The sequence below is a fragment of the Cavia porcellus genome, unplaced genomic scaffold, assembly GCF_034190915.1.
Source record: "Cavia porcellus strain 051 isolate PalLab524CR breed Dunkin Hartley unplaced genomic scaffold, mCavPor4.1 scaffold_18, whole genome shotgun sequence".
In the NCBI taxonomy this organism is placed as follows: domain Eukaryota; kingdom Metazoa; phylum Chordata; class Mammalia; order Rodentia; family Caviidae; genus Cavia; species Cavia porcellus.
The window spans coordinates 65,176,008-65,200,873 of NW_026947501.1; the positions used below are offsets into that span (position 1 = coordinate 65,176,008).

At 37.8% G+C, this 24,866-nt stretch overlaps 1 long non-coding RNA gene across 1 annotated transcript in view; it reads right to left on the reverse strand.

The window, feature by feature from the left end:
• The window catches only part of LOC134471398 (uncharacterized), a 66,790-nt gene continuing 41,924 nt past the window's right edge, over window positions 1-24,866 (reverse strand). The window contains exon 2 of the long non-coding RNA XR_010040856.1: window positions 1-24,866. This exon is cut by the window's right edge and continues 21,425 nt beyond it. This is a non-coding gene — a long non-coding RNA (uncharacterized LOC134471398).

The window sequence follows — 24,866 nt, forward strand, 5'->3', positions numbered from 1 at the left end:
TTGGGAAAGGAAAGGTTTATTTCTTACAGTTTTTGGAGGTTTCAGTCCACACTCAGTTGGCTCCAAGACAGGCAGGCATGACTGGGCTGCAATTCATGGCGGCCGCGAACAGCAAACTCCAACCAGCAAAGAGAAAAACACACCTTCTTCCTGCCATTACATCACATCCTGGCTCCACCCCTATGTGGGTGGAGCACTGACACCATCAATCCAAGCACTATACAATGAACCATCACATATGAACAATGCAAACTCATGAGTCCTGGGGGACACAAACATAAACCATGACATTCCACCCCTGGCCTCCAGGACTCATGTACATCCTTTATACAAAACACATTTAGTCCACCTCCAAGAGTTGCCAAAGTCCTAACAGCTTCAACATTGCTGAAAAGTCCAAGTCCCAAGTCTCCTCCAAGATCTATGGCAAACTCTTAACTGTAAGCCCCTGTACAAAAGAAACAAAGTTAAACTTTTCTGAAATGCAAAGGCACAAGATAAACATTACCATTCCAAAAGTTACAAACAGGGGAATATAAAGCATTGGAATCAAAGCAAGTCCAACATCCAGTAGGATGAACATTAAGTCCTAGAGTTCCAAGCTCAGCATCTGAAGCAATCTGGTTGCAAGTTCCAAAAGGCTTAGGTGATTCCACCCCCACGGCACTTCTGGTGATTTCAACTCCCGCAGCTTTTCTCTTAAATCTTCTCTGCTCGCTTTTTTGCAGCTTCCCTTGGATCATCCACATTCCTGGCTTTTCCAAACTTCTGGGGTCTCCACTGCACCTTCGGCTTCACCATTACATCTGCACAAATTGCCCTCTCAGGGGCACACTGCTTGGTCTCCCAGGCCCTTTGCAATCGAGGTGGAAGCCGTCTTACCCTCAGAATTCGTGCATTTTCCTTGCACCTAAAATCAACACCTTGTGGATGCCGCCAAGGTTTGCTGTTAGCTGAAGCAGTAGCCAGGCTTTTCTCTCTCTTGGCTGTAGGGGTCAGTTGCCTGGATCGCAGGGCTCTGTCTACCTGATTGTGATGAAAAGCTTCTCTGTGTTGCCGCCATTCTGGAACCTCACGTGGCCTCTGTCGCCATTCTGGAGCATGGCACTCTGTAGATTTTTTTTCTCTGAGCAAAATTTTTCATCTTTGCTATGAGGCTGCACAGGGTGGGGACTTGCTTCCTGGGATGCCCCAGGGCCATCTTTCTTATCTCTCTGTTTCTCCTCAGGAATCAAAATCTCAACTCTGTCTTTACAATCCACACCCTTCCTGGACTTTTTCTTCAGGCCAAACTCACAGCATTGTAAATTATCCTGCTGGGCTCTTTGCTTTTGATTTGAAACATAAAGCTGGCTAAAAGCTGCCAACAATAGCCATGCCACAGCCTCAACATTTAGTTGCTTTTTAATTTCTTTTTCAAGATTAATCAGTCCATTGCCCTTTGTCTCAGTCTCAGACAAAGTCTCTGGGCAGGAGCAAAATGCAGATAAAGTTTCTGCTAAGCCATAACACACATCATGTGGAGTCCAACGACCAATGCAGTCCTTTCCAGCAGAAACCTCCCAAGCCTGGTCTTTACCAAGAGGCTTTTTATCATCAGCCTTCTGGTCTCCTGAGCTCTGGCCAGAATCTCCTCTACAGAACAGCCTAAGCTGCTCCAGCTCTATGCATCCAGGTGACATGTCCAAACCTTTCCAAACTCCGCCCACAAGCCATTTCCAAAGCCTCTTGAAAAACATGGCCAGGTATAGTCACAGCAAATGACCCCACTGCTCGGTACCAAATTTCTATCTTGATATCTATCTCGGTATCAAATTTCTACTTTACTACTGATGTCTCATTGCCTTATGAAGTGCTGTGTTGCTTGCATTGTTCTGTTATGATTTGCTTTGTTCTGTTCTCTTGTTTTATTCTCTTTAAAATTAAATAAATAAATAAACTGGTACAAATATAGTAGTACAAAAGAAATTATGAAATCATTCAAAATTATGTTTACTAAGAATTTTTGATGAATGGAAAATACTTGGAAGGTTAAAGGGGGAAAGTAGAATGCCAAAATTGTTTTGTAGTATATTCTCAACTCTTAAACATATGTATACAAAATCCATCTTTTAAGTAAATAGGAATAAAATAAACTACTAAGGAGAAAAAGCAATGTGAAAATGGGTCCTACTATTAACAAGGCAGAATTATTCTTCCAGATGATGAAAAATGTGCCAGGTTATATTGCTCTAGATATTTCTCAATCTCTATGCCTAAGCAAGTTAAAAATAAATCCTTTCTGGCTGTTTTCACATGCCAGCAAGCAGTGACCTCAACAACACGATTCTCAAAGATTCCAACCTGACTGCTCTGAAGGACACAGGCGTAGGAAATCTGAGGGAAACTGTTGTGAAGTCCTGGCCCTGCTGCTTCTCCATCCTGCTGGGTGGCTTTGCTCCAATCCTCACTACTCCTTGCCCAGGTTATTTCAATGGGTTCCTCCTTGGTCTACCTTTGTTCTCCATGCTATTGACAACACAGTCTCCACATCATTCTCTGATGGAGGAACTCCATCTGTTCTTCCGTGGTACCACATGCTGCAGAATGATGCCCATTGTCCAGTGTACGATTCCTGGCTCTCTGCAGATCAGTGCCTAGGCCCCCCTCCCCCCCAACACTTCTACCTCGGTCCCCTATGCTCTCTCTTGTCATCTGCAGGTCGTGTCCTTGTAGACTCCCTTACCTTTGCAGCTGCTTTTGTCAGACCTAGAGTTTTCTTCATTCCACCTTCTAGTTAATTCTATATCATTGTGGGTTAACTTAAATGTTGCTCCATCAGAAACTCTTTGTGAGCACTTCTGAAAAGCTCAGAAGCTCAGAAAGTGTTTATGAAATGCTTTTCAGCACTTCAGTGTCCCCAATCCCAGGAGGCCCCGTTCTTGTTGAAAACAAGAAGAATGACAGTGCCTGAGGTTGTGCCACATGGCAGCACCAAGTGCTTGACCCTGAATCATTCGCTGCCCTGTCTTTCCCCACCTTCAAGTCCTCTATACAAAGAGTTTACTTCTGTCCCTGACCCTAAGTGAGGCCCCCTCAAGATCTCCTGGGACCTGCCCATCCTTTTGACTCAATTCACTCATCAAACCAACTCCTTTTGCAAACCCTCTGCTTCCAGATTTTAAAATTTTATTTTCTCCAGTGTTCTTAAATTCAGCTTCGCCTGGGTTAGCGTCACTGACTTCCCCTAGAGCTATCTCTGAGAAGGACAAAGAGCATCCATCCTGCCCTCACCTCACCCCTGAGAGGACCCAGCCATACAGTGATATGAGATGGCTGAGGTTCCCATCCTCAGCATTAGTACCTTTCAACTCAGTATGATTCTCTCCAATTCTTTAAAGCATTTCTTTCCCCCTAAACAACTAAGTAATAAGAAATGCATCATAAATAATCATTTAACACTTTGGGTATGAATGCATTTTAAATGCATGCTATGAAGCAAAGAAATAGCTTTTACCTTTATTTGACAGATGTACATCCTTAGAATAATACAAATAAAATCAAAGGATTTTTAAAAAAACATAAAGAATATATAAGCCGTTTTGTTGGTATTATTATTACCCATTTTCTGAAGAATCTGAGAAGATTTGCTAAGCCCAAAACCTGGAAGAACTAATCATGTAAATGCCCATGTGTGCGTGCTTATGTGCATGCTTGTAATCCACAGACACAATGTTTTTGACAAGAAGCATTCTCCACAGTGAATTAGATTGTTACATTTCTTATGTTTAGTGTTGCTGAGTTTCAATTTATTTCCAGAGACACAAAGAGAGGAAAATCTCCCCCAAATCATATATTTAAAACAGATGGGCTGCTAGAGAGAGGAGAATGGAAGGGCAAGGTGGAAGGTGCCTTCTTTTTCTTTTTTTTTTTTTTTTTTTCCCATAAATGCAGAAGTATTGCCAGTTCCTTATCTCAGCCTTGGTCCATCAGCAATCTTGAGTATGCAGTGTTTAGGGACAGCCACTAACCCATGAGAATCAAGCTGCCTGACTGAATTTTTTTCATTTAAAAATAAATAAATAAATAAATAAATAAATAAATAAACTTTCCCTTTTGAAAAATCTGATGGCCAAGTGCAATAATGGGTCTCGTGCTTTGGCCCTTGCACATCCCCAGGTCGTTCCAGCAGTGAAGACGTCTGGCTGGGCCTCCCCGATTCACAAAGGTGCAGATCTTATTCAGCCCTAAGCTTTCATCGTAAATCAGTGCTCCTGGCTTTTTAATCACTCCTGTTCCGTGATTCTGAACTGATTCCAGGGTAATAAATCAATTAGAAAATATAAAGTCTTGAAATTATTTTTTTCTAAAGTGTGCCTAAATTTATGACGGAAACAAAAGCAGTACACTGAAAGTGAATTTGGGTTCCAGGTGCAGCCCTTCTATGCATAGGGGTTTAGTTCTAATAAATTCCACAGTAATCTCACCGAGCTGGCCTGATTCATTTCTCCTTTGATAGTTCTCTTATTTTGTAGACATAAAAGTAAATCATATTTCTTTGAGATACTTGTTCCAGTTGAAGAATAAGAACGGCTCTATTTTTTTCTGCAGGAAAGATTGAATTAGATATAAGAACATTTCAGTGGCCAAAAAACAAAAAAGAACAAAGACATGATTAACAGCAGGAGAATATGGAGTTTCCACTGACAGAGACTTTCTGAAAAATTCACAAACAAAAAAACAAAAAAAAGAACTATACTGGAATTAAGATTAAGAAGGATAGAAAATAGACTTAAATTTAAGTATCAGTTCTAAGCAATTAGTATTAGCTGCCTGTAAAAGTGGTTTGAAAAGAATGCAGAAGCCACGTACAAACTCAGTGCATAAGCGTCATATCAATTAACAATGTCTGCCCTAAGTGCAGAGGAGACAGGGAGAGGTACGCATGTTACTCATTTGCCATTAGATATTGGACAACCTGAAGACAAAATACATAGGTACAGCCTGATACAAGATAGGTCTTCCCTTGCTCTCACACATTCCAGATTTTAATTAAAACAGTTTCATAGTGTACAGTCCAAAGAATAGGTGACCTCTCAGCCTTTATCAGTGGTATCATTAGTCTCTATTGGGATCCATGAGAAGCTCATGCAGGAAGGGAAGGGATAATACTTCGTATTGTATCTTACCCTAAGCATCTATGTTTTCTTATTTTATACTCAATCATTTCTCAACCAGTGGTTATTGTGCCAGGTTATTGTGCTGCTATGAGCTGGCTGTAATTGCCAAATTTATAAATAAAATAAGAATGGTCTCTGACTTGTGAGGTTTTACACTCTCATTGAAGAGAGAAAAGAAGAAGGATAGGTGTGGATTCCTCTTGAAAAATGAAAAACATGATGCTTAAATAACATATATAACTCAAGAAAAACACCATGTGAGAGACCAGGACTCTAGCCAAAGGCTGCCAGTGTACATTTGTCTTTTGTTTGGTCCTGGACATCTCCTTCACTGACAGCCTTCTGATTCCACAGTTCCAGTGATCCACTTATCTCCCAGACAGTGTTAACCTTCCAAGACTCCTTCTGACACAATGAGGGCAAATTACAATGTTCTCCACTCTACAGGATCCTTCAGAGAATGACGTGCTGACATCTGTGTGAGAGGAGAGGCCCTCATAAAAAAGTCTGTGGTAAAGTCAAACTCAACAGTAAATAAGAACCAAGGAAACAAGGCAAAAGCATTTCAGATGGAGGAAGTGGCAGAGTAGAAAAAAGAAAGGATGAACAGCTGTTCATGAAGCTGCCTGTAAAGGTAAAAATATTTCAAAATGAGTGACTTTAGAGAACAATGAGTAGATGGATTTGGTTAATCCAAAGGAAAACAAATATTTAGTGCCCATGTGCAAGTACGTTCTTAACAATATTTCATTCATTAATCCTCACAACAGCTTCCTAGGCTAGCAGGGTGGACAGTGTCTTTCTTTATTGATAAAGTAACTAATATGTACCATGCTCAAGTCTAAAGCTATGGACTCAGAACACACTAAACCACAACCCATGCCCAGTATTCCCATCTGCTCAAAGCTTTCATCATGAAGTATGCAAGGTTCTCAAGGGGTGAGGTTTGGAGGAGAGTGGAAGATATCCAAACTGGGCTACAGAACAGAAAAGCCATCTCTTCCAAGTTGGCAATGCTGCTGTTATCTGCTTTTGCCTCAAAATTGATGTGTTGACAGGAGACCCAAGTCCTCAGCAGCAAATCCAAGCCTGTTTCTGCCACAAGAAGGAAGATCCCTGACTGCTTCTGCTCTAAGGAATGTTCAAAGCCTAGAGAGGAGTTCCCCACCAAATCCTGCTGCCTTTCTGGTGGCCATTGCTCTTCTTGCCCTTTTGCTCTTACTGACAATACAACAGGTTGCATCCCTTATGTCAGTTCCTTCTTTCCTCCTGACAAACCTGGAGTTCATTTATTCACATCTTCCCCATTCTGTAAACCAAGGTGCATCAGTGAAGATAGTATCTATCTATCCCCAGCCTCAGCTGGAAACTCCTACTTGATCTAAATCAGCCAGGGTGGTTCGATTACCCTTAGCAATATTAGCTTAGGTTCCATGCATCCAGGCCAATAAACAAGGAAAGTCCTCTCAGAAGCATCTCGGAGAAGACTCTCCACTCTTAAGAGGATACAAGGAAGAAATGGCCCCTGCTCCCTCTGGACACTATTATATCTGTGGGTGGTGACTGGAACTATGGCAGCCATCACGCAAATATAAAGGGCTTAGGCTAAGGACAGAGCACCTTCACCGATTTAACAATGCTGTTCTTCTCCTGTGCCAAAGGAGAAATTGTGCTGATTCACTGTGTAAGACAGGGGTTTTGGAGGAAGCATTTTGACAACTAAGAGGCTCTAAAATGGCGGCATGGGGAGTCCATGAAGATGGTGGAACAGTAAGCAGCCTCTCTGAGAGAAACAATCCAGATGCTGCAATGTAGCATTGCAAGGAAGACAAGAAAGACAGAAGTGAGTCTCCCCAACCCAGGAAAAAACTAAAGTGAGAATTGAAGCCCACAGCGAGAATTTAAAAAAGAAAAACTTAAACAGAAGAAGATAGTAGCCGGCAGTACCCAGAGCCAGAACCACCAGGCAGGAAAAGCTGTTGAAACCTGGGGATGCAGGGTCAGAGTGAAGGTGGTGATGGCAAGCCCAAAGGCCTCTGTGGGGAGACCCAGTGCTAGAGGGGAGCAGCCGACTAGAGAACTGTACTGGCTGGCAGTGAATGTAGAGGACTCAGTCCTCCCACAGGAGTGGATAATTGGCCAGGGGCCATTTTAGAGTAGGGCAGGATAAGCCCAGAGGCAGAACTGCAGCTTGCTTCATTCAGCCACTCCTAGCTCAGTGCAGACTGGTAGAAATTGGTTGGACTGAGTTCCAACCCTGTGCACATTCCAAAAGCCATCACTGAGGTTTCCTTAAAGCTATCCCCAACCAGCTCTGCCCCCTGCATGTATTTGTGTCTGGTAAGGGCTCCCTGCTGTTAACCAGCCTGGGAGGGAGGCAACAGCTTTCCCCACCCCTGCTTGCACTCCAGCAGCCACTGGTAAGCCAAAGCTGGCTGGGAAAAGCAGCAAACAGCCTATACCAGTGCACCCAGTGGTCACATCAGATATCACATATCAACATGGGCTAGAAAGAGAAAGAGTCTCACTTCAGAAAAAATGTAGCCAGCACAGGAAGTACCAGGGACACCAAGACCCACATGTCCAGAAGAAACCAGGAGTGTGACAAGAGGAAGAAACAAAAGGCAGTCCCTGGCCTCCAACCCAAGCAGTACTGGTCCAGTGAACACTGTCTGTGTTTACACAGAAGACATCAGGAATTGCACACCTGAAGTTTCTGAAGCAACAACAACTGAAATAAATAACTTCAAGAAGCTATAAAAGAAATTATGACAGAGATACTATCTCAGATAAAAAAAGAAATGAGAAATATAGTTAAAGAATGCTAAGCACCTCTAAAGAAGACACAGATGGAAGAATAGAGGAGCATAGGAAAATGAGGCAAACCTTCAATGAGGAATATTAAAAAGACTTAGAATACATGAAAGAGATCCAAAGAGATTACCAGGAAATTAAAAACTCCACTGAAAGCTGGCAAAACAGATTGAAAGAAACTAGATAACTATTAAAACTTGAAGACAGGTTAGCAGCTTGCAATCATGAAAGGAAAGATCTCTCAAAAATTAAGGAACCAGAAAGCAACAATACAAAGGTTGGAAGATGACATGAAAGAATATAATTTAAGAATAAAAAATGTGAGTGAAAAAACAGCTGTAAACACAAATGAAATACAAAGGCTATTTACAGAAATAAAGAAAACTTCACAAGCATAGGAAAAGGAAATGATATTCAGATAAGTGAGGCATACAGAACTCCAGCCAGCTATAACCAAAATAAATCTACATCTAAACATATAATAATCAAAATCTCAGAATTCATCACAAACACAAATATTAAAAGCAGTCAGAGAAAAGAAACAGATCACCTGTAAAGGAAAACCCATCAGAATCATGAGTTCTTGACACAAACCATCAAATCAAGAAGAACTTGGAATGAAGTATTCTAAGCCCTGAAAGAAAATAATCTCCAAACCAGATTGATGTATCTTGAAAAACTATCTTTCAAAATTAATGGCAAAACAAGATACTTTCATGACAAAGAACTGAAGAAATTCATGACCACCAAACCAACCCTACAAAAAATAGTGAAGGACATTCTAGAGAGTAAAAGAAAATACCATGGTTTCAAGAATAGCAGCAGTGGAGGCTCACTGAAAGGGTCAGACAGTGGAATGAAGGGGAAAGAAGGCAACCAGTGGCAGAAAAATAGCATGTCAGACAGAAGGCAGAGAAGGTTGGTCATAACCACTAATATAAATGGCAGGGGAAAAAACATAGCCACAGTGGATCAGGAGACAGGATCCATCAATATGCTTTATATAAGAAATACATTTAATCCAAAAGGGGGTTTATAGACTGAAAGTCAAAGGAGAGGAAGACAATGCTTTATGTGACAGGGAACTAAAAAACAGTGGGGGTAGCTTGCCCAGCAGCTGTAAATTGGTTAGAAAGCCATGACACTTTTATACAACAGAAAACTACTCACCTATAAAGAAAGAAAATCTTGAGACTTTTGTAGGTAAATGGATACAATTTGAGATCATGCTCAGGGTAAAACAGTTTCAGCAAGTCAGTTAGGTAGATAGCGGACTGTCTCCCTAATATAAAAACTAAAGGAGTTAGTAGGATCCAAATGCATAATACATCCTGTGAAAGTGAAAGGGGAGGAATTGTCTAAAAAAGGAAGGCACTGGTCATTGTTAATCTATTTTCATGATTTGAAACCCATATTGTTTTCATTATTTGGTTTACTTTGGTTTTATTCTGTTTGTTTGTCTACTTGTATTACATTTGATGGCATGGACAGCTATTCCAAGGATAACAGGTTATAGTATAGTAACCATTTTTTATTTCCTATTAGCTTGATTTGAAGCCCTGTGTTGCTTTCATTGTTTTGTTTTGACTGATTTTATTAGATTCTGGTTTTTTTTATTGTATCGTCTGATAGTATAGGCAACTACTTTGAAGACAGTAAGATGCACTATGATATCCACTGTGGTTTGACTATTATCTTCTTTTGAAGTCCTATGGTATCTCCATTGTTTTGTTTTTATTGGTTTTGTTCTGGACTATTTTGTTTGATTTTATTTTGCCTGGTGATATGGGCAATTCTTTTTAAGATAACATGAAGCATTATCGTAGCCATTATTGATCTCCTTTATTTTACCATGTACCATGTACCATGTACCATGTACCAGGCAACCAATGGCAGAAAAATAGCATGTACCATGTTGATCCTTTTGTTTTGACTGATTCCATTTTGTTTTATCTCATTTGGTTTTGTTCTTTTCAAGATAAAAAAAACATGGAAGAATAGAAAAATTAAGGAATGAAACTAAAGGAAAGCAGTAAGATAAGAACTATCTTTTCAGCTATTAAATAGATGGCATAAAATAGCATTTGACCCAAAAAAGGAAGAATAATGGAATTTTTAAATTTTTCAGTTATAGAACTGTGCTTACTGCAAGTGATACCACTCAGAAACTAGACCACAAAGATCATAGCTCCTCCAGCATTAAGCAGGTTGAAAGGGAATGAGTCAAAATACAGGGGAAAGCTGTTATTTGCATATTTCTTGATTTGTGCAAATTTTTCACTCTAGAACCAGGGCCAGTGTAAGAGAGCCACAGGTCCAAAATGACCCTGTTGCTTGGTTTTGAAAAGGGAGTTTTATTGAAACACAGCAAAATCCATGAGTTTACCTGCTGTGTGTGGTTGATTTTGTGCTAAAATCTCAGAGTTCAGTAACTGCAGGAGAAACTATATAGCTCACAAAGCTAAAAAAAAGTCTTATATCTGGCTCTTTACAGAAAATTTGCTGAGCCCTGATCCAGAAAGAAGATAGATAGATTAACAGACATTATATCTACAAATAAATCACATGGACCATAAGAACTCTGAGACATAATCTGCAGCAACCAGTCCAGAGAAACACTCTGTTATCTGTAGAATCAGGCTAAAAATCAGCCTCCTACTGTTATTCAGAGTTCTAGGAGTCAAACAACTATCTCCAACGCATAAGGCATAACATTGGACTACAACAACTCATTGCATACTTTTCTACTGTTCATATTGTAGCATAATCATAACCAGCTGTGTGTCTCAGTAGCTGTACCCGGGGAATGCAGGAAGCAATCTATGTGTTTACTCACTTGGTAAAATGAATGGCAAGTTGTATGTACCTGTGCAAAAGTGTCAAACTGGGACTTTTACTCACATAATGCTCCATCTAACAGGTTTTGCATGTTTATCTGAGCATTACTGGGGTTAAAATACACCCAGACCACTCTTCTGTTATGTAAACATGTACTGTACCATAATGGAATGTGGATGTACCTCATAGCACCTTGTGGAGGGAGAGCAAAAAACCATCTGGGTTTTCACCCATTTTGTAAGGGAGCTCCAAAGCAGCAATGGGTGAGTTTAATCTATAAAATACTCATTGTTAAATCTTTGTCTATCTAGGACTTGTTTTTAAAAAGATCATTTCTGTATTTTCTGGTAGAAATAGCCCTGAAAAACCAGATTTGCAAGTTTTAGAGGAGGTTGAAAGTGAATCATCAGATTGCTCATGCATGGGTGATGAAGATGATAATGACTTTGATGTTGGTCATATGAGCCAAAGTTTCTGTGACAGTGAAACAGAGTAAGAGTTAACCAATATAGACAAAGAGAATGCAGGGCTTTCAGACGCTGGAGAACACAGTTGTTAAGTACATATTTGACTAGCCAAAATAGTACAAGATGGTCATTCAACCAAATGGAATGGTCCAAAGTTAGAACTATGTCTTAAAACATAATGAGGAACTTAGCAGAGATGATTCAGTGTTGGAGATTGTTTGTAACAGGTGAAATGCTACAACATGTTATACAAATGCCGAAATGCAGGTAAAATGCTCTACATGTACCAATAGCCATACTTAAAAATGTATTAATTATGACACCTCTTTTGGCTGAACTATGGTAACCCAAAACCAAAGATGGAAAAGATGTTAATTATTTTATGCCGCAACTATGATGTCACTTGAAACACAAAGAATTGGCCAAGGGTTGTATTTTCCTTGATCCTACATGTGTGGTTCAAATGGTTTGATGGTTTATTAAAAAAAGAAATAACAAGTGCAAGTATCACAGAGAAATTTTCTTAGTGGATAGGGATTGGAGCTCATAAGCAATCATTTACAGCAAAGGAAAAGCAGAATGTTTCTGCGCACGGCAAATGCAAAAATTTGTGCCCGCTAAGTGCACATTATATAATATGGTAGAAAACTTCTGACAAAACAGAAAAACAACAGAGTTGACAAGAATGGTTTGCCATGCAGGAAGAGACAGCTAAGTACTCTGTGTAAGGGAGATGTGTGCATGAAGCATACAGTTGTAATGTGTAAAGAAAATTGAAAGAAAGACTTTTTACAGACTTTCATTGATATTTTCACTTTAGTTCATATAGGAACTTATTTCTGATATTATCTTTTAGGTTTTGTAAGCAAGAACACAGTTAATGTGAAAATGTTGTTTATTCTAAAAGTGTACTACATATTAAGAATTTAATAATTTATGAATATTTTTTGTTCCTGTTAACTACACATAATATAATATAATAAGAACCTCCTGAGCAAACAGCAAGACCAGTCAATGTCAAGTATATCTACAAAAAAGGCCAGGAAAGCAAAACACATGTGCTGTCAGTGTAAGCAACACATCTGTATGAAATATACTGATGTCATGTGTGAAGACTGCCTTAGGTGTGATAATTGAAGTAAGGTTTCTTTTGTAGAATGCTATTTGTATTTTCATTGTAGTTCATATAGGAAATTTCTGTTGTTTTTTTGACTTTGTAAACCAGAAAACAGTTGATGTTGAAAATGCTGATGCTTTTTTAATAAACACTTATTAAATATTAAAAATTAAATATTTTTTATATTTTCTCCTGTTAAATACTCATAACTTACTATAATAAAGCTCATAAAATTAAAATTTCATCAATAGAAATATTCTAAAGAATAAGTGTGGGTATTTTACACCCACAACAAGCCTTTATGCCAAAATTAGCATTATTCCCCATGGGCTAGCAGGTGGTTCAGGAAACCAAACAATAACTCCTATAACAATCACCCCAAAACAACCAGAACATAATTAATAATGACAGCTTTCTTATTTTTTGTCTCTGGTCCCAACAGAGGGCCAACTAAAGCCCATGAGTTGTATATCTCCAACTAGCTCCATAGGATGCCCTGCTTCTAGTTAGCTGCTTTCAGGTTCCTCAGGCTTGTGAGCCCCAACATAAGCACACTGGAAACCTTCCCCTCCTTTCCCTGCTACATATTTGGGCTCCCCACTTTACCTGCTGTTGATTCTGTCAAAACACAAATGACAGTGGTGGATTTCCTTGCTGCAGCAAACTCTCAGTAACAGACCCTGCTTGTTCTTATTTGTTTGGTCTTCACTTATTTCCACAGAATTTGGAGTTCCCTGCTCCTAATCCTCCACATATTTCATAGATGGCACCAAATAACTCACTTTACCTTTTTTTGAAAGAAAGACAAAGTGATAAAATCGCTGTTCATGGTAACTCATGGGCCACATATGGAGAAGGCGAGACTCTTGCCACACCTGAAATTTAAGCAAAAAAAAAAAAAAAAAAAAAAAAAAAAACGAGGCAGCTCTAAGGGAAGATCAAAGGACCATATCTAGGTCATATGTGTCGGAAGTGGTTGGTGCTGACTAGTTGACAGTCATTATTATCTTTGACCACCATTAATACGTAACCATTAGGAAAATATTTTCTCCTAAATTCACCACTGTCTTCCTTTTCAAGCATAACATAAGCTGCTCATTTCAAAATACAAACTAGCCATTTCTTTGAAAATCCAATTGCACCAATGGCACATCTGTTAACATAATATATTAATGGATCTTGATTCAAACAGAGCCCTGGATTCAAAGCCCTTTTTCTAAGGTTTCCACTAGTGGAATAGTTTGAATTTGTGCAAAGTACTGTCTACTTTGCCTCATAAACACTTAGAGACTTTCACGAATGATACACATCTGAATGTTTTGAATGCTTTTCTTCTTTTATAGAACACTTCCTTTGAGGTGTGTAAAACAAGACACAAGTTGTACAGAAATTTCACCCGTATGCTCACAGAGTGCAGTAAATAACACTGTCACCATTTTATTGTCGGTGAGCACAGTACATACATGCATTTAAAGTTCTAAAACATTTGTTAAAATAGCCTCAGATAACTAAAATAGCCTAGATAGCTAAAATAGCCTACATATGGTTTCCATTTATTAAAAAACAATACATGAAAGGGTTTTCTTTCATTTTAATTCAAATGTTATTTGACATTTTAGAAAAACTTACATTGTAAAATCCTCAATATTTTACATTACTGTTCAAACAATATGCATACATGATGCCATGCAATCTTCACTGAGGTGGGTCTTGTTATACCAGTTCATAGACGAAAGAGGGACTTAAATAGTTTACACAAGACCATGATCCACACTGCTCATTGTAAAATACAGTGTATTTGGTGAGGGTATAAGCACTGCATACCTTTGCTTTACCATAGAAAGTCACTATTTCAAATTATTATACATAAGAGTGCATAACCAAAGATGTAATTTTTGGAAAACTATAGTTTCAACATATACAAATGATACCATTATTTTCATTTCACACCACAGTGCTAGCAAAATATTATAAGATTTATCTAGCAATGTTTAACAGTCTAAATTAATACTGGGGAATCAAAGCAAACAGCCATCTATACTGGACAGATTAAAAGCACATCCTGCCAGCGTCCTTAGTGATACCATGAGTCCTTCCAGAAAACCGCAAGAGTGCTCACCACCTCTGTGCAGCATACAAGTGAGTTTATGGGGCCCTAGCTGAACCCCATTTTCACCCTTAGGCAACAATAGCACTAGCAAATTTCAGTTTTCAAATGCAGCATTTAACATCTTTAATAATTGGCTTAAAAGTTAGAATTATGCGGCATTCAGGGGGAAGGGAGTAAAAGAAGAAAAGCCTATAGAATGTTGTATCATTCACCAATAAAAACTACACAAGAGGCTGGGCATAGTGGTGCATGCCTGTAATCCTAGCACTTGAGAGACTGAGACAGGAGGATCATCACCAAGTTTGCGGCCAGCCTGGGCTACTAATGAGTTCAAGGCCAGCCTGGACTACAGAATGAGATCCTATCTCAAACAACAGCAACAACAAATCACACGCAAAGGCCAGGGATACAGCTCAGCAGCCTGGTGCCTACCTAGCAATCATGAGGTCTTGAATTCAGTTCCTGATTTAAAAAAAAAAAATCACACTCACAGATACATCTACAAAAAGGATGCTCTTTAAGCTTTTTAATCTGTTGCACAATTCTGTTTTCCTTTACTTCTCATTCATAAACTGCATGAAGCCTTGGTCACTCTAAAAAGAGAAATCCCATCTGGTTTTATCTTAAGATTCTTGTCATTTCCACTTTACCAAGCAATTAGCAGCTCATAATTAAGGTCACAATGAAAATTCTTTAGTCATTGCCCTTTGTAAGCTAAACTGTCAGTAAAACCATGTAAAAATGTCACAATTTCTTGATTTCAGCCAGATAGGCCCCACCGCACTTCTGTAGAGATGACTAAAGCCCTCTACCCTAACATTTTGACTATGACCCAGTCTGTGGCCTAGTCTACCTGGAGGTTCTCAGAGCCCTTAGTATGCTTTTAAGAATGTTGCTCCTATGAGGTTTGGTGGTAATCGCAGTAGTTTGGGAGGCTGAAGTACAAATCCATGTTCCTCCTGGGCTACTTAGTGAGCTGCTGTCTCTCATTAAAAAAAGAAATAAAAACTAAAAATGGCCTGGAGGTATAGGTCAGTGCAAATGCTCTGGACTTAATCCTTCATACCAAAAACAAGAACAAAACAAAAAAGAGTATCACTCCATGTATCGTTGTTTATATCTTCACCCTAAACCCAGGATTTCTGGCTTCCTCGGACTTTTTCTATACAATATGCCACTTTATGTAATGGGTGAACATGGTCTTTCAGTATCCTCAGGAGAATGTTTCAAGTACCTCTCCACGACTGAAATCCACAATATCAAGTCCTTTACATAAAATGGCATAGTATTTGCATATAACCTACTCACATCCTCCTGCATCTTTTAAGTCATCTCTATGGTAGCCATTATTGATGTCCTTATATTTTGTTTTTAAGTCATGTACCATGTTGATCTTTTTGTGTTGATTGACTCTATTTTGTTTTGTCTCATTTGGTTTTATTCTCTTCAAAATAAAAAAAATCATCTCTAGATTACTTAAATAACCAGTTCAGCATACATGCTATGCAAATAGCTGTTCTGATGTGTTATTTAGAAAGCTAAAGCCAAATGTATGAACATACTTGTAACATACAGAATGTTTTGCAGTATTTTTGATCCATGGTGGGTTGAATCTACAGAGGCAGAAGCTGTGAAGGTAAAGGCTGTCTTCCTTTTATTTTAGTTCATACCAGTGCTGCATCCCAATCCAATTCTTGGTGAATTTAAAATATCACATCCACCACTTTGTGTCATTAGTTTCTTTTATTTCAAAGGCTGTACATTTGTATGGAGATTCTGAGACTGTAATTCCCATCGTCCTCTGAAATTACTCTTTGCTGTAAGCTTCCAGACACTTGCTGCACCTCTATTCTCTCTGAGTCATAATTATCATCATCCAAAGCAATTATTTTCATGAATGTCTATCCCATCCCACCTGTATTAGTTTTCTCAAGTCGTTGGAGCAAAGTTGCAAAAACCTTGTAGTTTAAAATGACAGAAATGTATTGTCTCATGATTCTGGAGGCTACAGGTGCAAAATCAAAGTGTCTGCAAACTTGATAGTTTCTTCAGGCTCAGAGGGACAATCTATTCCACATTTGTCTCTTGTCTTCTCCCTAGAACTCTTTGGCACATAAATAGATCGCTCAAATCTCTGGCTCAGTCTCCACCTAATGTTTTCCCTCTCGTCAAACAGCTTCTGACAAAAACATTAGTCATTGTATTTAGTGCAACTCTAACCTAGTAGGACCTCTTCTGGACTAATCACAGATGCAAATGTCCTATTTCCAAATAAAGCTACATTTACATGTACTTGGATTAGGACTCATCATATCTTCTAAGGGGACACAATTTACCCCACACTCTATCTATATTCACTCTGGATCTCTTTATTTCGGTCCCCTGGACTTCATAAAACTCCAAGGTGATGAAGCTAGTCCCAAAGTATGAACAACTTTTTTTTACACAAGGTACCAAATCTTACAGTTCAATCCCATCTTTAGAGCCAACTAATTCCTCACAGACTTGCCTCTCAATTCTAAGATCAAGTTGCCTATCAGGAAAAAATTATGAAAACCTGCATTTTCAAGTTCTGCCACTCTCTGGAAACCCTAGCAGTGCTGTTATTTTGCATTTGATTAGAAGACACTGATAATAACATGCATGTCTTAGTTCTTTCTTTCTTTCTTTCTTTCTCTCTTTCTTTCTTTCTTTCTGTTTTTATAGCAGAATACTACAGACTGGGTAACTTACAAAGAAAAGAAGTTCATGGTTCTTCACACTTACAAGTCCAAGAGCATGACGTGAGCTTTCGGTGAAGGTCCCAATACTCTAGTCATAGTGGGGAAGAAGAGCAGAAAGGCAAGGATCAACATGTAAAATAGTTTGCTTTTAGAGAGAGATGTGCGTTGCTGGGATCCATGTCAACAGCCACTGTAGGAAAGCCCAGAAACTGGCTTCGCCAACTGTGGCTGGTGGGATCCATCTGAACAGTGCAAGAAGGATCAGAGATGAGCTCACTAAAGCTGCTGGAATTCAGGTAAACTGAGTGGAATCCTCAGGAACATCAGCCACACAATAAGACCCCCAGCCACCATGCACAGGATGGACAGGAAGGACAAGCAAAGTGAAACTCTCAAAAGAAATAGTAACAACATGACCCAATATGTGGTAATTTAGGTGAACCCATGTTATATTTGGGGACAAAGACACAGAGACTAGAATCAGGTGGATGGGGCTTTACCTTATCTCTTTCTTTTTTCTTTTTCTTTCCTTCTCTTTTTTCTCTTTTTAAAAAGCTAGGGAGAACTCTGGCCACAATAAACTAATTCCATCCCCCAAACTGAGAGACCAAGTTCAGATAATTCCTTGTTTACTCTTTTATTCTTTCTCTTCTGCCTCAGTCTATAGTTTCCCAAAGCTTGTGTGATCATCCTTTGCCCTCCAATCTGACTTCTTTCTTTTCAGTTATCTTTATTTTACCAACTGTCCTTCTTAAATTTCCCTACCACAAGGTAAAACCACTCTACCAAGAGAAAACATTTTGCATACAAGCTCCTAATTTACCATCCATTTTGTGACATAATTGTAGAATTTGCTTCTATGCTTAAAGGTACAAAATTAATAGTTACCACGGTTTGTCAGTTTCTAAACTGTGCTTGATGTTCTTGTTATTGCTAATTATACTACTTAAATAGGATATCATACTTGTTTTAATCAGTTGTTCTCACTTCTGTAATAATACAAGAAAATTCTGGAGTAATAACCTCACTACACCTCAACACCAAAGGACTGGGCACTGAGACAAACAGATACCAATATCTTACCTTTACTTAATTGGAAAAGTAGGCTCTTCAAACCAAGAACATCATATACACAGAAGATACCCCTAAAGAACAAACCTTACCTATAAAGGCCATGATAGTAGTAATAAAGGTATCTATTACAAAAATCATCACAGAAAATAAAATAAAAACTTTCAAAATAGAAGATGACAAGATAAAGAAGCAAAATGCATCCTCGGGTATCCAACTCACACAGAATAGCTCCAGGAAACAATGAGATTGGGGGAAATGGAAGATACACAACTAACATTTCTGAAATAATAGCTACTGAAGTAAACAAACAAATCCATGAGGCTATAGAGGAAATCACATCAAAAATAATCTCTCAGGCAAGAAAAAACAAATGTCAACATTTATAAAAGCATTACTCAGCAAATCTAGAATACAGATAGATTTAAAGAAAACAAATGGCTAGGTAGTTAGATTAGCCATGGGAGCACCTAACTGGCAAGCCCAGGGTGATGAGTTCAATCCTTGGTACCAAAGAAATAAAAATAAAATAGATGGTGATAGAAAGAGGATGCATACCATGAGTGATCAATGTAGAAAAGAAACAGAATGCATGAAACAGACTCAAACAGATATCCAGGACATTAAAAATTCCACTGAAAGCTGGCAAAACCACTTGAACAAAACTGAAGACAGACTTTCAGAGCTTGATGATAGGTTCTTCACTAGCAATCATGAAAGAAGAGATCTCCTGAAAATAACAAAGGACCAGGAAATAACAATTCAATGGCTGCAAGATGACACCAAAAAAAAAAATTATAAGAATTATTGGTGTCAATGAAAAAAAAGTGTCAGTACAGGCATTTAAAAAAAAAACTAGTTGCAGAAGTAACAACAGAAAATTTCTCAAGCATGGGAAAAGAATCTGACCTATGGATAGGTGGGAACATAGAAATCCAATTATCCACAACCAAAATAAATTTATACATATAATAATCAAGATCCTAGAAATTCAGTACAAGACAAAATATGAAATATTAGAGAAAAGAAACAGATCACCAAAAAGGTAAGTCTATCAGAATCATGGCAGACTTCTCAACACAAACCCTCAAGTCAAGAAGAACTTGGAGTGAACTATTTAAAATGATGAAAGAAAACAATTTCCAACCCAGATTGAAGTACACTGCTAAGCTATCTTTCAAAACCGATGAAGAAATAAGGTACATCCACAACAAAGAGCAACTGAGGAAATCCATGTCTACCAAATCAACACTACAAAGGATACTAAAATATATTCTAGACAGAAATAAAGCTGACCACAATGCCAAGAACAACAACAGAAAGAAACACCAAGCAGGGCAAGCAGTAAAACAGAGGGGGAAAGCAGAGAACCAACAACAGCAAAGTAACATGGCAAAGGTAAGTAGATACATGTCAGTTGCAACCATCAATGTAAATGGCCTCAATTCACCAATTTAAAGAAACAGACTACACTATAGATCAAGAAATAAAATCCAGTCTCTTCCCCCACAGCAACCTTTCCACACTTAGAAATCATCTCTGAGACCTGCAGGGACTAAGAGTCCATGCCCAGCAACCCCAAGTCACCCAGGAAACCTTGGTGGGGGTTTTGGTGACTGGGAGTCCCCCTCAGTTACCCATCCACACCTAGGAACCATTTCTGAGGCCTGTGGAGACAGGAGTCCACACACAACAACACATGGTCATTTGGGAACTCTCAGTGAGGCCCACATGGACTTGGAGTCTGCTCCCAATGACCTATCCATATCTGTGAACCATTTCTGAGGCCCACAAGGACTTAGAGTCTGTGCCCAGTGACCCCCAGTTATCTACAAACCCTCAGTGAGGCCCACAGAGACTGCACCCAGTTATCTACCCACACAATACAGCAGTAGGTGAGGCTCATGGGGACTAGGAAGCAGCAATCAGAAATCCACCACACTGGAATCATTTCTGAAGCCCACAGGGACTGGGAGTGCACACCAGGTGGGCCACCAAAGCAGGAAGCAACTAGGATTTGGCATCCAGCTGATTCAGAGGAACAAAGGGAAATGCCAAAATGAAACAACAAAATACATTCTCAAACTTCCAGTCCATCCAGATCAAGTCCAGCAAACAGGGACAGGGATGAATTTGGAAATAACACACTAAAATTTCTGAAATGATTAAAAGAGATTTTTTTAAAAGGTCACTACATACTTGTTATGGGAAAAATTCAAGAGGAAGAAAACAGTCATAAATGTGCACCAAATATGGGAGCACCCAACTAAGACAAATATTAATAGACATGAAAAATCAAATAAGCAATAATACAATTATAATGGAGGACCTTAACATCTCATTCTCACAATGAGACAAATCAACTGCACATAAAATAAGCAAAGAAATAACAGAACTGAATCAAATTTGTGAAAAACTGGACTTGGTTGATGCAACACGGTGTTCCACCCAATGTCAAAATACACTTTCTCCTAGTGAGTGCACCTGGGATGTTCTCTAAAATAGATCATTTACTAGTGGGCAGAACATGCTTAAGTAAATACAAAGAAGTAGGAAATAGCCTATGTATATTATCTGTTCATAATACAATGTAATTGGAAATTAATGACAAAAGAAACTGCAAAAGCTCCATGAACATATGCAAATTAAATATCACCTTACTGAACAACTAATGGGTTAGTGATGAAATTAAAGAACAAATTAAACAATATACACAATCAAATGAAAATGTAAATACAACTACCAGAACTTATGAGACACAACAAAAGCAGTCCTCAGAAGGAAATTCATAGAAGTGGATTCTTACATGAGGAAAACTGAATAATAAACAACCTAATGCTACACCTCAAACTTCTATAAAAGGAAGAACAAGTCAGGTCTAAAGCCCAAAGAGAGGAAATTATAAAGATCAGGGAAGAAATTAGTGCAACTGAGACTAAGGAAAAAATACAAAGAATTAATGAATCATAAAGTTGGTTCTTTGAAAGAATACATAAAATTGATAACTCCTAGCCAATTTTATCAAAAAAACTCAAACTCTTTCAGAAAGAAATGAAAGGTTGAAGTCACTACAGATCCTGCAGAAATTCAGAAGATCATCAAAACCTACCTTGAAAAACCTGAAGCCTATCCCAGGCACGCCTAGGATACATGGACATAGAAGAAAATGTAAGCCAAACATTCAAAATTCCTTAAATAATAGCAACTGAAGTAAAGAAACAACTTTGGGAAACTATAAAAGAACTCATATCAGAAGTAATCTCCCAGGTAAAGAAGAAATGATGAATGTAATGAAAGAAATGCTGAACACATCTAAAGAAGACATAGTTAAAAAAAGTAAAGGAATAATGCAAAAAGATGGAAACCTTGAATGAACAATATAAGAAACAAACAGAATGCATGAAACAGATTCAAAGAGATACACAGGAAATCAAAATTGTCATTGAAGGTCGGCAAAACCACCTCAATGAAAGTGAAGATAGACTTTTAGACCTCAAAGACAAGACTGCAGCTAGTGAACAGTAAAGGAAAGATCTTTCAAACATAACAAGGAATCAGGAAATAATTCAACAGCTGCAAGATGATGCAAAGAACAACATACGACGGATAAATATAAATGAAAAAGAAAGTGACAACACAAATGATATGAGGCTATAGAATAGCTGAAAATTTTCAACATGAGAATGGAAACTGATATGTAGATCAGTGAAGCATATAGAACTCCAAATATCCATAACCAAAATAAAACCACACCCAAACACACAATGATCAACATCCTAGAAATCCAACATAAGAACAGAATATGAAAAGCTGTTAGAGAGAAGAGACACATACCTATAAAGAAAAGCCTATCAGAATCACAGCAAATTTCTTAACACAATGAAATCAAGAAGAGCATGGGGTGAAGTATTTCTGATCTTAAAAGAAAACAACTTTCAACCCATATTGATTTACCCTGCAAAACTATCCTTCAAAATGGATGAAGAAATAAGATATTTCTAAGACAAAGAACAGGTGAAGAACTTCATGACCACCAAACCAACCCTGCAAAGAATACTGATAGACATTCTGGATAGACATATGAAAACACCACTGAGCAAGGAAAACAAACAGAGTTGCAAGGTAAAGAAGCCACAGCAGAATGATAACATGTCAAAAATAAATCAATATATATCACTTATAACCATTAATATAAGTGGCCTCAATTCACCAATTAAAAGAAATAGACTGGCAGAATAGATCAAGAAACAACATTCAACCATATGCTGTATACAAAAAAATCCATCTAACACAAAAGAAAACTCAGACTGAGAGTCAAAGGATAGAAAACAATACTTCATGCAACAAGAATCCTCCCCCACCAAAGAAGTATGGATAGCTATTCTGTTTGCAGACAATGTGAAATTCAAAACAAGAATGAGCAAAACAGATAAAGAAGGTAACTACATACTAGTTTAGGGGGAAACTTCAAAAGGAAGAGATAACAATCTTAAGTATCTATGCACCATTCCCAGAAGAACTGAAAGCATCATATCACAGTGATATATGTGCACCTATGTTTATAGCAGCACAATTTGTAATCGCCAGATCTTGGAAACAACCCAAGTGTCCATCAACTGAGGAATGGATAAAAAAGTTGTGGTATTTCTATACAATGGAGTATTATTCAGCTATAAAGAAGGATCACATTGAGATATTTATCAATAAATGGGCGCAGCTTGAGACCATACTCATAAGTGAAATAAATCAATCTCACATGTGTGAATACCGAATAGTTTCCCTAATGTAAGTAATGATTCAAATATATAAAAATATGTGGTAATCATGATTCCCCATTAGGTGGCCTTGAAGCCTTATAAAGTTTTCACTCATTAATTAGAAAGGCTTTATTCTGGCCTTCTTGATATGAAAATATTTGAAGCTAGAGTATATGAAATTTTATCCAAATATTTCAAGGAAAAAGACACTATGGTAACTACTATTAAGTCAGGTTATATGGTGGTGAAGTACTAGGTTGTTGAAAGAGTCATGCTGTGACCTCTATTGTTATATTGTTATGTCCTGTTTTATCTCAATCTCCCCCTTATTGTTTTAAAAAAATTATTTAGTCATTTCTTATGTTTGTCTTAATTAAAGAAAAAATTAAAAAAATTAGGATATATAAATAGTAACTCTTTTTGATTTCCTATTAACTTGTTTTGAAGTCCTGTAGTACTCCCATGATCTTGTTTTGACTGATTAGACTCTGTTCCATTCAATATGATAGTATCAAGTTTGAAGACATAAGCAACTACTTTGAAGACAATAAGATTCACTAAGATACCCATTCTGGTTTGACTATTGTCTTCTCTGGAAGTCCTGTAATGTTTACAATGCCTAAGTTTTATTGGTCTTGTTCTCTACTGTTTTGTCCAACTTTATAATATCTAATGAGATAGACAATTCTTTTTAAGGAAACAAGGGACAACGTTGATAACCATTGTTGATAAACTTGTACTCTGTTCTACACCATGTGCTATGTCTATCCTTGGTATTGACTGACAGCTTTGTTTTGCCATATTTGACTGTATTCTCTCCCCCCCCCAAAAAAGTAATAAGCACTAAGGAGTAATAAAATCCAAAATGTGTAAATTTTGTTGTAAAAAAGAGAGGGAAAAAAAAAAGAAAAAGAGCTCTAATGGATATAACAGCAAGTGTGTTTAGGGGTATTAAATAGCTGACTATATCAATGTTTTTGGATCATTGAACACAGCTGTTTGCAGTCTCCCTATTTGAATGTTCACCTTGTATTCTTTGATACTGTGATTTGAGGAACTATTTTCAAGATGATAATATGTAATCTACTAACAGGTGATTTCTTACTGTTATGTTTTTTTTTGTTGTTGTTGTTGTTGTTGTTGTTGTTTTTTTGTAGTTCTGTATTACGTGTACCCTTACACCGCTTTGGTTTGTTTTGTGTTTTTCTCTTTTTCCTCTTAAATTAAAAAAAAAAAAAAGTATCTATGCACCAAATTTGGAAGTACCTAGCTATACAAAAAAAATATCAACAGAAATGAAAAATCAAATAAGCAATAATACAATTGTAATGGAGGACCTCCACATCTCATTCTCACAGTGAGACAAATCAACTAGATAGAAAATCAGCAAAGAAATAACAGAACTGAATCACATCTGTGAACAAATAAATACACTTGGTGGATGTATACAGAGTGGTCCACTCAACAACATCAGAATATACATCCTTCTCAGCAGCACATGGGACATTCTCTAAAATAGACAATATACTGGCCCACAGAACATACTTAAGTAAATGTAAAAGAACTAAAATTATCCTATGTAGGTTATTAGATTATAGCAGCATGAAACTACAAATTAATGACAAAGAAACTTCAAAAAGCCCAAAAACACATGTAAATTCAATAATACACTCCTGAGCAATCAGTGGGTCACAGAAGAAATTAGAGAAGAAATTAAACAATATTTACAAGCAAATGAAAATACAAATACAACTTAGCAAAACCTATGTAATATAGCAGTCCTCAGAGGAAAATTTATTGTGGTGAATTC